Raw genomic sequence first — 13,024 nt, forward strand, 5'->3', positions numbered from 1 at the left:
GAGAGCGCACAGAGAAGATCTGTGCACTGTAGCAGCCCATGGGCCACAGATATTACTTCTTTGTACTTGTGGCCATATTTCCAGACATAGAAAGAGAGCGAAGTAGCCTCACCTTCCAGCTGGGTTTTCTCCCGAAAGGGTTTCTTAGAGAGCATATCTTGTGTCTTATATGTGTGTGTGAGCTCATTTTATCGTTCTCTACTTTTCTGCATAATTTTCATTTGCGTGAATGCACTAATTACAAAAAATCTACAGATCTAGAAATTAAATAAAACTGTAATAGTGTAAAATTTGAATATTTGAATATATTATTATCAGATCTGTTGTGACGAACTGTCCAGTGGAATATCCATGACAATTTATGGATCATTTGGTATCAGAGCAGGCTTCTTTGGGTATTTTGTGGAGATTGCAGGGATCTAGATCCGCTAGGCCAAAAATTGTAAAACCCTAATTATGGGCGATGAATCTGTAAACAAACCTCGTGATCGTGCAGAGGTGAGGTTTTCGCGGCTTGAACAACAAGTTGCAGATATAAATCGCAATGTAAACCTCCTCATGGCGGCCCTAAGCAATAAGCTGGGGATATTTGGAGAAGATGGGTGTTTGAATGTAGAGGACAAACCAGAAGGGGGATTGGGAGATCAGGGAGATACGTAGAACTAGCCGAAGAAAGAACCCGGAAAATATCAACCTAGTTCGAGTGCTGTGAATCAATCCTTGTTCAAAGTGGAAGTAGAAGTCGATATCAAGTCGTACCACAGCAAGATCGATGCTCTGAAGCTGAACCACTAGTTGCAACAACTAGAAGTTTATTTCAGTGTCCATCAGATCGAGGAAGGGCAAAAGATCTCATTTGTGCGACTGAAATTAGAGGGCCATGCACTGACTTGGTGGGAGAGCGACACAGAAACCATGAGGTTGGAGGGAGAACCTCCAGTGACTAAGTGGGAGGATTTCAAAACCCTCATTAAGTCAGTTTTATCCCATTGGGTAAGTGGAGGACTAGTGTATTCGGTGGCATTACTTCAGGCAAATGTCGGGCCAAAGCATGCAGGAGTACACCACAGAATTCAGAAAGATGGTTATCATGTTGGGTATCTCTCCAAAGAACCCAGATGTACTCTTCAAGTATTTGGGGGGTCTACATTGCCATCTACATGAGCAAGTGATGTTGTTCAAGCCCAAATTGGTGGACGAGTCTTGTGTATAGGCACAATACCTGGAGAACATAGGCTTGAAAAGAGCGCAATCAAGTGGATTGGAGTAGAATGAGCAAAAGGAAGTTTCTTAGGAGGGGAAGAAGAAGAAGCAAAAAGGGAGAGAAGATAAAAAGACGAAAGCCACAACACACCAGTGCAAAGATCTTGGCAACCACTACAACATTCATGGCCATATAGAGGAGAAGTGTTGGAAGTTGGATCCAGAGCTAAACTCGAAGAACAAGAAGAAATATAACAAAAAGAAGAATCTCATGGCCACTGATTCGAGCAACCAAGTTGAAAGTAGCTCGGAAGTGGATGAGAGGATCGTCTGTAGATCAGTACAGAAGGAGGTGAATTTGAGTAGCCTTCAGCAACAGGAAGAGAAAGAAATGACCAAACCCTTCCATATAAAGATACAGGTTAAGAAGACAAAGATTGATGCTCTACTTGACTCAGGATCGCAGGCGAATCTCATTGTAGCAGAGATGGTCAAGAAGTTGGGGCTAGAAGTTTGTGATCATCCAAATCCATATCCGTTGGGATGGGTAAATAATGATGCAGAGTTGAAGGTAACAAGACAGTGCAAAATTAGATTTGCTATTAGTGCTGATTTTATTGATGAAGTAGATCTAGATGTGGTTCCCCTTGATGTATGTGGAGTCGTGTTTGGGAGTCCATAGATGTACATGCATGATGCAATATTCATGAGGAGAGCTAACTAGTACTGGCTCATCAAGGATGGAAAATCAGTCATCTTCAAAGCGCACAAAGGCAAGTCAAAAATTTCACTGGTAAGTGCCAATCAGGCCAAGAAATTGATAAGTTCTAGCAAGAAGTATGTTTTAATGTTTTTAAGAGAACGTCAGTCTGAAGAGGAGTCAATAAGAGGCGAGGCATCCCTAGAAGGGTGTACTAAGAAACAGAAACAACAATTGGAGGAGTTGTTACATGCATTACAAGGATGTGTTCTGAGAACCTAAAGGGTTACCACCTAAGGGAGAAGTGGAGCACAGGATCCCGCTATTGCTAGACTCCCCATTGCCAAATATTGGGCTGTAGAAGTAGTCCGTTATAAAAGTAAGTGAGGTGAAGAAAAAATTGCAACAGCTGCTGGAACAGGGTGTCATTCGACCGAGTACATCACCATGTGGGTCACCCATCATCATTGTGCCAAAGAAGGATGAGACTTGGCGGATGTGTATAGATTACAGGGCATTGAATAAAATCACGCTCAAGAACAGATACCCCCTGCCCAGGATAGATGATCTGCTAGATCAATTGCAGTAAGCAAAGTATTTCACCAAGATGGACTTGAAGTCTGGATATCACCAGGTTCAAGTCAAATAAGAAGATACATGGAAGACCGCCTTCAAAACTAGGCAAGGTTTGTATGAGTGGTTAGTTATGCCATTTGGCCTATGTAATGCACCAACTACGTTTATGAGATTAATGAATGATATACTACGCCCTTTTATAGATTCATTTGTTATTGTCTATCTAGATGATATACTAGTATATAGTGCTACCTGGGAGGAGCATATTTCACATTTGACGCAGGTGCTGGAAACATTGAAGAAGCACCAACTGCTAGCAAATCTCAAGAAGTGTGAGTTTGCGCAGTAGTCTTTGGTGTATCTGGGGTATGTGATCGGTGGAGGAGAGCTGAAGATAAATCCTTCCAAGATGGAGGCCATCATGAAATGGCCGGTGCTTACTAATGTTTATGAGGTTAGGAGTTTCATTGGGGAAGCACAGTACCTGAGGAAATTCATAGCCTCATTTAAAGCGGTAGCAACACTGCTCCATGCCATAACAACAAGTGGGAAGAGTTTAGTAAAGCACAAGTTCTGGCATTACTAGACTTGAAACAACCCTTTGAAGTGGAGACAGCTGCAAGTGGGTATGCTATGGGAGTTGTCTTGATTCAAGGAAGAAGGCCCATTTGCTACCATTTTGAAGTATTTCATGGGGTAGTTCTTAACTACCCAACCTATGATAAGGAGCTCTATGCCATGGTGAAAGCTGTGAAGAAGTGGAAGGACTATCTAATGGGAAAGGAAACATAATCCACATAGATCACTGGCTGTTACCATACTTGCAGGCCCAAAGTAAGCTACAACAGACCAAACATTACAAGTGGATGGGGATTTTACGACAGTTTCATTTGGTGATCAAGTATAAGAAGGGAAACACAAACAAGTTAGCTGATATGATTTCAAGGTGACCCACATCAAAGATTACAGCTTTGGGGACTCTTATGCACATGGATCCATTCACCCATGATGCATACAAAGAGGCATATTCAGAAGATGAGGACTTCAAGGAGGTGTATCAACAGTTACAGAGTCAGAGTCATGTGCACAATGGCAAAAGCACCACTAACTACCATCTCCAGGATGGGTTACTCTACAAGCTCGATAAGCTATGTGTTTCTAAAGGTGAGAATTTACAACTAATTAGATAGGCTCACACCTCCAAGGTTGCAGGGAAATTTGGCGTAGGGAAGACTGCGGCTAACTTGTAGAGGTATGTGTATTGGCCCAAGATGTAAGAGTAGGTGGCTAGGTTCATAAGAGGATGCATGATTTGTTGTACCAGCAAGCCTAGCAACAAGAAATAGGGTTTGTATCATCACTTACTTATGTTTAATTGTCCTTGGGAAAGCATTTCCATGGACTTTGTGGGAGGTTTCCCGACGACCAGGAAAGGACATGACTCTTTGTTCGTGGTATTTGACAAGTTCAGCAAGATCTGTGCTCTGATGCCCTGTAAAAAGACCATTAACAGACAAGAAGCAACAAACTTGTTCTTTGGATAGGCCTAGGTGCACTTTGGGATAACAAGGAGCATAATTTCAGACAGGGACACAAGATTTCTCATTGCATTCTGGAGTATATTGTGGGAGAAGGTGGACACAAAGTTGAAGAGATCTACAACATTCCATCCACAGACAGATGGGCAAACAGAAGTAGTCAACAGGACTTTGGTGCATCTTTTGAGGGGATACAACTAGAAGCATCTGAAGACTTGGGATGAAAATCTGGTATATATACAACATTCTTATAACAAAGCAATCCACACTTCTACAGGCAAGTCCCCATTTGAGACTTGTTTTGGATATTTTCCACCTTCACCTTTGGATATTGCATATGGGAAACAAGGAGGAGTGAGGGAAAATATTACAAGAGATGCTTTGAGGGTTGAAAAATTTATAGAGAAGATTAGACAGATCCATATATAGGTACAAGAAACATTGCAGAAGTCGCAGGAAAAGTATAAGGTCAGGCATGATTAGAGACAGAGTATGGCTACAATTGAACAAGGAGAGGCTACAGGGGCCTAGTAAGAAAATCAAGGCTCTAAAGTATGGTCCCTTTGAGATACTTGAAAAAGTGGGTGATAATGCATATCGACTCAGTTTACCACGATATATGTTTTACTCAGTTGTGAATGTAGTGAATTTGAAACTCTATAAGCCTTCCATGTTAGATCAGGAAGAGGAACATGTCCTACCTTCTGTGGAGGACTGGGCACTAGGTGCTCAGGCAGAGTTGACAGAGGATACAATTTTGCAGAAGAGGTCCAGAATGACAAGACAGGGGCATCGTGACCTTTGGTATATTGGGTTGAAGGGACAACTTCCAAGAAAAGCTAAATGGTACACCAAAGAGAAGGTGGAGGAAAATGTCCTCACCTCATTCAGTAAAAGCTTTTGGGGACCAAAAACCTCCCAAAATGGGGAGTTTTGATTCGAATTGGATCGTTATATTGTTTGTGTTCCATTTAGATGCTCATGGGACATTTTTACTGGTGGGACCTAGTTTGGCAAAACATGGTCTGAACCTTCTGGGAGCGTTTTGAGGCATCAAATGACATTTTTTTGGGGGTAAAACTTTGTTTCTTTTGTGACACATATTTTTATGATATTATGCATGCAAATAACTTTCCAACGACACAAGAAACACGTCAATCAGAGTCCATATGCAAAAGTTATGCCACTCAGAAGTTGACCTTCCTATTTTCACACCTATAGTTCGGGAGGATGCCGCGTCAACCACCATTATTCATGGAAAATGAGCTAGCCATGTTTTTGTGATGTAAAAGACTCTAGAAGATTCTATTTTGTAACTTTAGTTAAGAGTTGATGTAGTCAAACTTAACCACTAGTAGGCTATCGGGTTGTGTTATAACCGGGCCACTAGGAGGAAGAGGCATTCCATTCTTTTGAGAGCATTTTGTTCCATAGCTGAGCAAAGATAGCTAGGAGAGATAGGAGGTAGAGCACATAGAGAGGATCTGTGCACTATAGCAGCCCATGGGCCATAGGGCATTATTTCTTTGTACTTACAACCATATTTCCAAAGAGAGAAAGAGAGCAAAGTGACCTCACCTTCCAATTGGGTTTTCTCCTAAAAGGGTTTCACAGAGAGCATATCTTGTGTCTTATGTGTGTGTGTGTGTGAGATCATTTTATCGTTCTCTACTTTTTTGCATAATTTCCATTTGCATGCATGCACTAATTACAATAAAATCTTCAGATCTAAAAATGAAATAAAACTGTAATAATGTAAAATTTGAATATATTATTATCACATTTGTTGTGACGAGCTATTTAGTGGAATATCCACGACAATTTACGGATCATTTATCCACTGAACTTGGCTCACCAATTGTTTTCCCTCTAGTTGATCATTAGTTCATCAAGGAGTCAACACATAGGGTCTTCATCAACTGCCCACTTGCTGCTCCTTAGTCCTTCAAGAACACAACACTTTGGGACTTCACAACTCTTCCCACTTCTACTTTCCTTTGTTGCTATATGAAGACAAACTTAGGGCATGGAGGCTTCCCATCTATCGCTATAGAAATCCATCTCAACAGTAAACTTGGGGCTGAATACTAGGCCCACTTGGCTTGTCCTTAATCCTTCAAGAATCAACCCTTAGGGATTCTCTTCTTTTGCCCTTCTAACAACTGATCTTAGTCCTTCAGGAGGCTATGCATAGGGCTTTGGATCAATCCACTACAACCCTCCAAAACTACTCTATGACTGCTCCAAATATTTTCCAAAGCTTGGACCCCAATCCTGCACTTCTTCTCCTTGAAGACGTCCTTTTGCTCTCCCAAAACACCTTGGATGTGAAATAATTTTTTGAGGAACTTGAACCTGTCTAGGGAAACCTAAAGCAGCTTCAAACCACCACCAAATCCACTCCAACAACCCCTAATCTCCACAATCCTACTCTAGGTGTATGCTACCTAGTCTTGGTTGCCAAGTAGGCTACTCGACAATCCAAAAACCACAAATCTGTCCACCTGTGATATCTTAGATATTCTCGGTTTGTTAGAGATAGAATACTTCTGTTTTGTGCTAGATTTTGTCCTCAAAAGTCTCGACCTAGTCTCTTTTTCTTTGCTTCCTATATCTTCCCAACCATTGCCCAAACAGTCACAAAGAAACAAACCAATACCCAGATTCGATCTTCCCCTTCGCTAGGCTTTTAGGGCTGCGACTATCTCAAGATTATTAAACCCTCTTTTGTTGTCCTCACATGAGAAACAATGCCTTGATTGGATGCCAAATGAGGTCTCACATCACTTGTATTTATATGAACTTGAGTGGCAATGTCTAGCCCTCACTTGGGCCTCCATAAAGTCAAGCTGACCTTATTCTTTGCGTCACTTTTCCCACACATATAAATAAAAATTATTTTCTCCCATTTGGCACATGCTCCCTTGGTGTTCTTGGCAACCCCTTGCTCCATTAAGGGTGCCCCATAATCTCCAAGTGTCAAATTGTCAAATCCATGCATGGTTTCACACCCACAAGCTTGGGTGGAAAACCCACCTCTTGGGTTCTTAGCCCACAAATGACTTTGTGATGCCAATTCCTCCACAATCCTCTACCTTACGGTTTGGAGTACCTTCTAAACTACCAATCTCAACGAAATATACGGGTGGCGACAACAAAACCATTTGTTGGTGCAAAATTTGGATTCGAAGACCAGGGTTCGACCACTGTGTTGACCACTACGTGTCAACAATCCATAGCAGTACACCCCCTTCTTTCACAAAATGGATAGTCCCTGATTGATGTGTTCGTGCCGTCCAGTTATCATCATCAGCTTGATCATTATCTTATAATGTAAACCCATTTTGTATGTGTATAATGTAAATAATCTCAGCAGACTCGTGTCGTGTATGTAATTACCTAGGTAAACCTACTTTTCTGGTGATGATTTACATTTCGGGAGGTTTTTTGTCTCATCGATCCATTCTCGGATGGTCGGCAGAGTTTTCCTTTAGCCTTATTACGCCAAATCCGAAATGAATTTTGTCACTGGGATCTTAGGGGAGTCCTAGTGTTCTAGATCGAGTCTATGTAAAAGTAATTTGGGAATAATCTTAACTATTTGGTTAGGTTATTTTATTACAAATTGCTTGATCTACTAGATTATATTTGTGTCGCAGAACTGGGTAGTCTGTGAGGGTCTTTTGCAAATGGGTTTTCCCCCTTGAAGTGTAAAAATTATAAAAATCATGACGTAAAGTGTCTTGAGGGTTGGAAAAATAATTTATCCCCTCAAAGGTTAATTAATTAAATTTTCTGGCCAAAATTAATTAAAATCCTAAGCTAGAAATTTAATTATTTCTAGGTCCTACGTAAATTTAAATTCTCCAAAAACAAAATTCATCGGTCCTTGAAATTCAAATTTTAAAAGGTCCTGGGACTAATGTAAATTAATTATTTTGCTAAATTTTAAGCCTTTGGTCCTTGGGGTTAAGTCAAAGTCAAAATTTTGAGGAAATTAATTCAAAATTTTAATTTTTGAATTAATTAAAATGCATTTAATTAAAATATTCGAATTTCCTCAAGAATTTAAAGTTTTGACGGATGAGATTAAAAGAAAATTTGATTCTCATCAATGGTCGAGATTGCTTTGACAAGGATCACTCGAACTAGCCGTTGGATGATTTATCTTTAAATAGGAAATCATTTATCAGTCAATTGATCCGATCTTTGGATCGTGTACTAATCTCTCAAGATTTCTTGTATACTTTTTTGAATTAATGCAAAAGTCTTTGGGGTTTCAACGTGCTGTAGTGTTCCTCTTCATGAATTTATGGTAACATTGTTTTAATTTCTGCTTAATATTATGTGAAAACTATCAATCAATAGCTCTCTTAGAATAGTCTGAATACAGGTATCTTATTTAGTTTGTTGGATCTAGGGTAACATTTTTAATTTTGATTTAAGTAACAGGTATCTCTATTTCTTCAGAATTTTATTGTTGTTCTATTTCTCTACTTGATTTGATAGTTGATCTAGTGTTTGCAGAAGATCTCTTAGGTTCTCATTGAGCGTTTGGGGATAGTCTTCAGTTGGACCAGCCAACTTTCAACACATATTTTTTGAAGAGTCTACTTCATATAAGCCTCAGGATTTATCTAATGATAATCTTTTTTTTGCAAGGTGTTTTTGGGCTAGTACCTCTCTAAAATTTCAAAATCTTTTAAATATTTTGTGGAAATTTTGATAGATCTGGTTATTAAGAACCTTATATTATTAGATCTGGGAGCGGAGTTGTATAGATCTGTTATTTACTTGTGTAGATCTGAAATTTTGTAACATAATTATGAATTTTAACACTTGGGTTTTTGAGATTTTCTCTATTTTTGTAGATATTGGGTATTGGGTTTTTCTCTTTTCACTTGTGCAGGAATAGATCTGAGAAATCAGCCAAGAAAATCTTCAGATCTGAGCTAGATCTAGACCCCGGGGGGCAGGATTTAGGCTCAAAGATTGTTTGCAGGAATAGATCTGAGAAATCAGCGAAGAAAATCTTTAGATCTGAGATTTTTTCAAGCAGATCTGGGGGCTTTGAAACAAATCTATGCCCTGGAGGGCAATATCTTGCCCCAAATATTTTTGCAAGGCCAGCCATTAAAGATTTTGCAATAGATATGAAGATCTGAAGTAAAATAATTTTTTTCAGAACAGGGTTTTCAAGTTTTGGGGCTCCTAAGCTCAAATCTGTTTTCTCCTAGCCCAACGCTAGTTCTATTGGGCCTAGTGCTAGCCCTCATTGGCCCTAGATTCCCCTTGCTCCATTTCTTATTTGAATATTTGATTTTCTGAAGCTAATCATTGGTGGTTTTTTGTAGAAGATTGTGTAAAAATTTGTGTTTTAAGTATTGAATTTTTTTTGTCAACTTGGGCAAGTGATCTTCAAGGTCTAGGGCCTAAGGGTTTGATCTCTAAACCATCTTTTTCCTCACTGTTTGTTACAACAGTCATATACATTTCTAATAGTGGTGAAAAACACATCTAAGTGGTTTGAAATTAACTAAAATAATTGTTAAATACATTAATAAGTCATTTTATGTTAGATGTGTACAAAAAAAATTGGCATAGATCTACATTTTGGGTGACTGTTATCTCTGAATAATTCTGTTTCTGAAGTTTGAAATATAATAGTGGAAAAGTTTCATGTGGGTTAACCTAAAATCAGTTCCTAAGTTGTCTAATACATTAGGGAATTAATTTCTTGAGTTGGGTATTCATCATTAGACTTATTTCATGTTTTAATTGCTCGCTGTAATAAGTATATCAGATCTGATATAATTATGGAGATCACATCATAACAGGCTGAAATTTTTTGATAATTTATGTGGGCAAGTTTGGAAAAATTTCGGTAAATTTTTGGCATAAAGATATCATTGATAGCTTACTATTTTCATTGTGAGATTGCTGCTATCATAAAGTTTTTCTTACTGCTGTCCTAAAAACTAATTTTTGAAAATTAAGTACTCTGTCATGGAATTGTGATAAAATGCATATCTTTTGTTTCATAAATTGAGTATTTTTTGAGCATCTGTTGACATTGATTGCAAAGAAGTTTTTGTTCTCTTTGAGCTATAATTGTATCAAAAAAGATTTGAAATAATCTTGTGGTTTAATTGTAATATTTTGAAGGATTTATTTTTAAGTCTTCATCCAATAAAGCAAACATTTTATTTTGGTGATTAAGGGCTTTTGCAACACAAGTGTTTCTAATCCTCGGGTCTAACTTCTTCTCATCATCTGGTGCATTTTCATATAAGTTAGTTTTGCATAAATAAAATTTACTTCTAAGCATAAGCTTGGTCGATAGAGAGATAGGTATCCATCCATCTTTGCTTAAGAAGCCAACTTTTAATAGTACTTAAAACGGTGACCTTGCAATCGTCAGAGCCACAACTCTTTACAGCGCCGGAGGCACCAGGTATGTTAGATTTTTAGGAGAGGTATCGTTAATAACACCTTAGTCTGCTTCACCTGATCTTCTTTCTGCCAATTATTACGAAATCAGGGTCAATATAAAAAAGATCGAAGGGTTAAAACTTAGATAGGCATTTAACTAAAATTAATCAAGATTCCTGCATCTCATATTAGTTTTAGGATCTGCACTTCATATAAGATAGTCATTCATCTAAGCAGTAGTCGCTAATCGATTACTTGGTCCTAATTTCGGTAGCAAGATCGTTGACTCCATAAGGCATTGGTATCGATCATTTAAAATCTAATCAAATCCTATAAGTCTTGCTAAATCTTAATCAAGTACGTGATCGCTTCACTGTCTCCTGAACTGGTTGGTTCCCAACTAGTTCTTCTTCATTCCATTTTTCCATAGGGTCTACCCCCCTTAGCCTGCTGTAGGGAGACAACTTAAATGGAGAGATTGGGGATCAGGGTGACAACCCACGATCTGAGCATTGTCGCGCTGCCTAGATACTTTGTGCGACAACACACTGGTTTCCAACAAAGGTTTTCGTTGTAGTTTAAACATTGCCAACATTTTCATTCCTCCACGAGGGCGAAGCATCTCACCCGAAGCATGCCGAGACATTCAAAGAAAAAGGGGATCGAAGGATGAAGCTGAGGATCTATTACCGAACATATCATTCATTACTCAAATAGTTATATAGCATTTGTGCAAATATTCAGAACTCTGTATGTAGTTAAGATAGAAGCCTATGTGGAAATAAATACTGGGAAATAACCATTCCATATGCAAACACACAAAACTTTCCCCGCAACACCTTCTTTATTATTGTGATAAGTAGATCATTACATTACAGATCTGTGAAAAAGCACACGATTTTTCACTAGGTAACATGAGCAGATTATAGTGGAACCAGTCTACAATCTAAAAATAGACACAGGACTTCATTCGAGTCCAACAACATTTGAACATGATCCTTATCTCTCTCTCCTCTCTTGCTCGGTCCTTGCAACTTTTATAGATTTCCCTCCAATCTCGCACTCTTGATTCGGTCCACTTTGATCCCACTCGCTTGATCTGATCCATTTTAACAAAACTTGGTGCTTTGGTCCATATCTCTTTGATCTTTTCAAAATCCGGAGCATAGATCCATCTTTCACAGATTCTCCAAGTCTTGAAATAACCTCTTTTAACTTCTTCCTACTATTTTCCCTTTTATGTTCTCAGCTTCCGACTTATTTGACCATTTAATATTATGCTTATATTGGCCATTCCTGTAACCTTTCTCCAATCGAAACTTAATAAAAAAATTATCCAAAAATGAAGGACCCAACAATGTATAGGAGGCAGTGGATGGTGATGGCGTGTAGTGGCAGTGAACGGCCATAGACAAACCAAGTGACAGTTGATGCAGATGCAGAGCACTGGGTCTAATACAACAATGAGAAAGGAGATGACATTTATATGTGGCGAACCAATTGTTGTGTCTGTGTTTTCACCCCTTTTTATAAATTCTTTTTTATTTTTTTATTTTATTATTATATTGTTTTTTCATATATGTATTTTAATTATATATAATATAGTTTAAATAATTTTAATTCCCTTTTTTCCACTTTCTTTATATATATATATTTTATACTTATATTTATATTTTTCCTATTTTTTCTGTAATTTTATTTTTTCTTCTTTTCTGTTATATTATATAAAATTTAACCCTTCTTTTATCAACGTAATGGAGAACCTTCAATCAAACTTTTGTGTGGCTAAAAGCCTCAATTGCAATGGCAACAAACTTGACAAAGAGTTGATGGCCAAGGGATGGGATCAAAGAACAAGGCTCTAATACCAATGTAATGAACAAGATTCTTATATGCAACATAATATTCATAATATCTGTAATATGTAAATATCCATTATAGGGCAACTAATATTTATATATTAAAATGTTGAATGTACAAGAGATGCTGTATGATATGTTTACAAATGAGGGCCTTGCTTATATACTAGGCAAGGTGCCTCTTTACAAATAGTCTCTTGAAGACATGCCTCTTCAATATACTAATTATTGTAATGATTAATTATTAATTATCTATTTTCATATATATATAGCCATAATCCATTGTCTTTTCCTCATGTATGTTTTTCTTGAAACTTGGTGATAACATCGTTGAACTAGTTGTGCATTCATAATAATTGGTTGAATATGTGAAGGGCACAAACATCACAATGTCTTCAAATCAAGTAAATATCTCATGTGAGCAGTTTTCCAAATAGAAAGGCAATTTGTAGTAATCAAAACTGGAAAACAGGAACTGTAAAATATTTGATTTTGTACTTACCTGAACTGCTATTTGATCCGGTGAAGTTGATGATGCTGCTGCTGCTTTGCTCCAATTACCCGGGAGACCAATTCCACCCAGCCAGACTGAGCAGAGACTGGCTGCTCAATCCAGTAAGCTTCTCACAGAAGCTCACTGTCCCCCGTGCCCAGAACCTCAGACGGATTAAAGCTCTTCCAATGGCAGACCTCTCTCACTGCTGAATTCCTCCTCC

At 38.2% G+C, this 13,024-nt stretch overlaps 1 protein-coding gene across 1 annotated transcript in view; it reads left to right on the plus strand.

Annotated features, from left to right (window-relative positions):
- ABCG31 (pleiotropic drug resistance 3) overlaps positions 1-13,024 on the plus strand; it is a 92,010-nt gene that overhangs the window by 44,230 nt on the left and 34,756 nt on the right. The window lies entirely within an intron of this gene.

This window comes from Pinus tabuliformis, chromosome 3_1 (genome assembly GCF_031772625.1).
Source record: "Pinus tabuliformis cultivar Carrire ecotype Pingquan chromosome 3_1, CPIR1, whole genome shotgun sequence".
Taxonomy (NCBI): Eukaryota; Viridiplantae; Streptophyta; class Pinopsida; order Pinales; family Pinaceae; genus Pinus; species Pinus tabuliformis.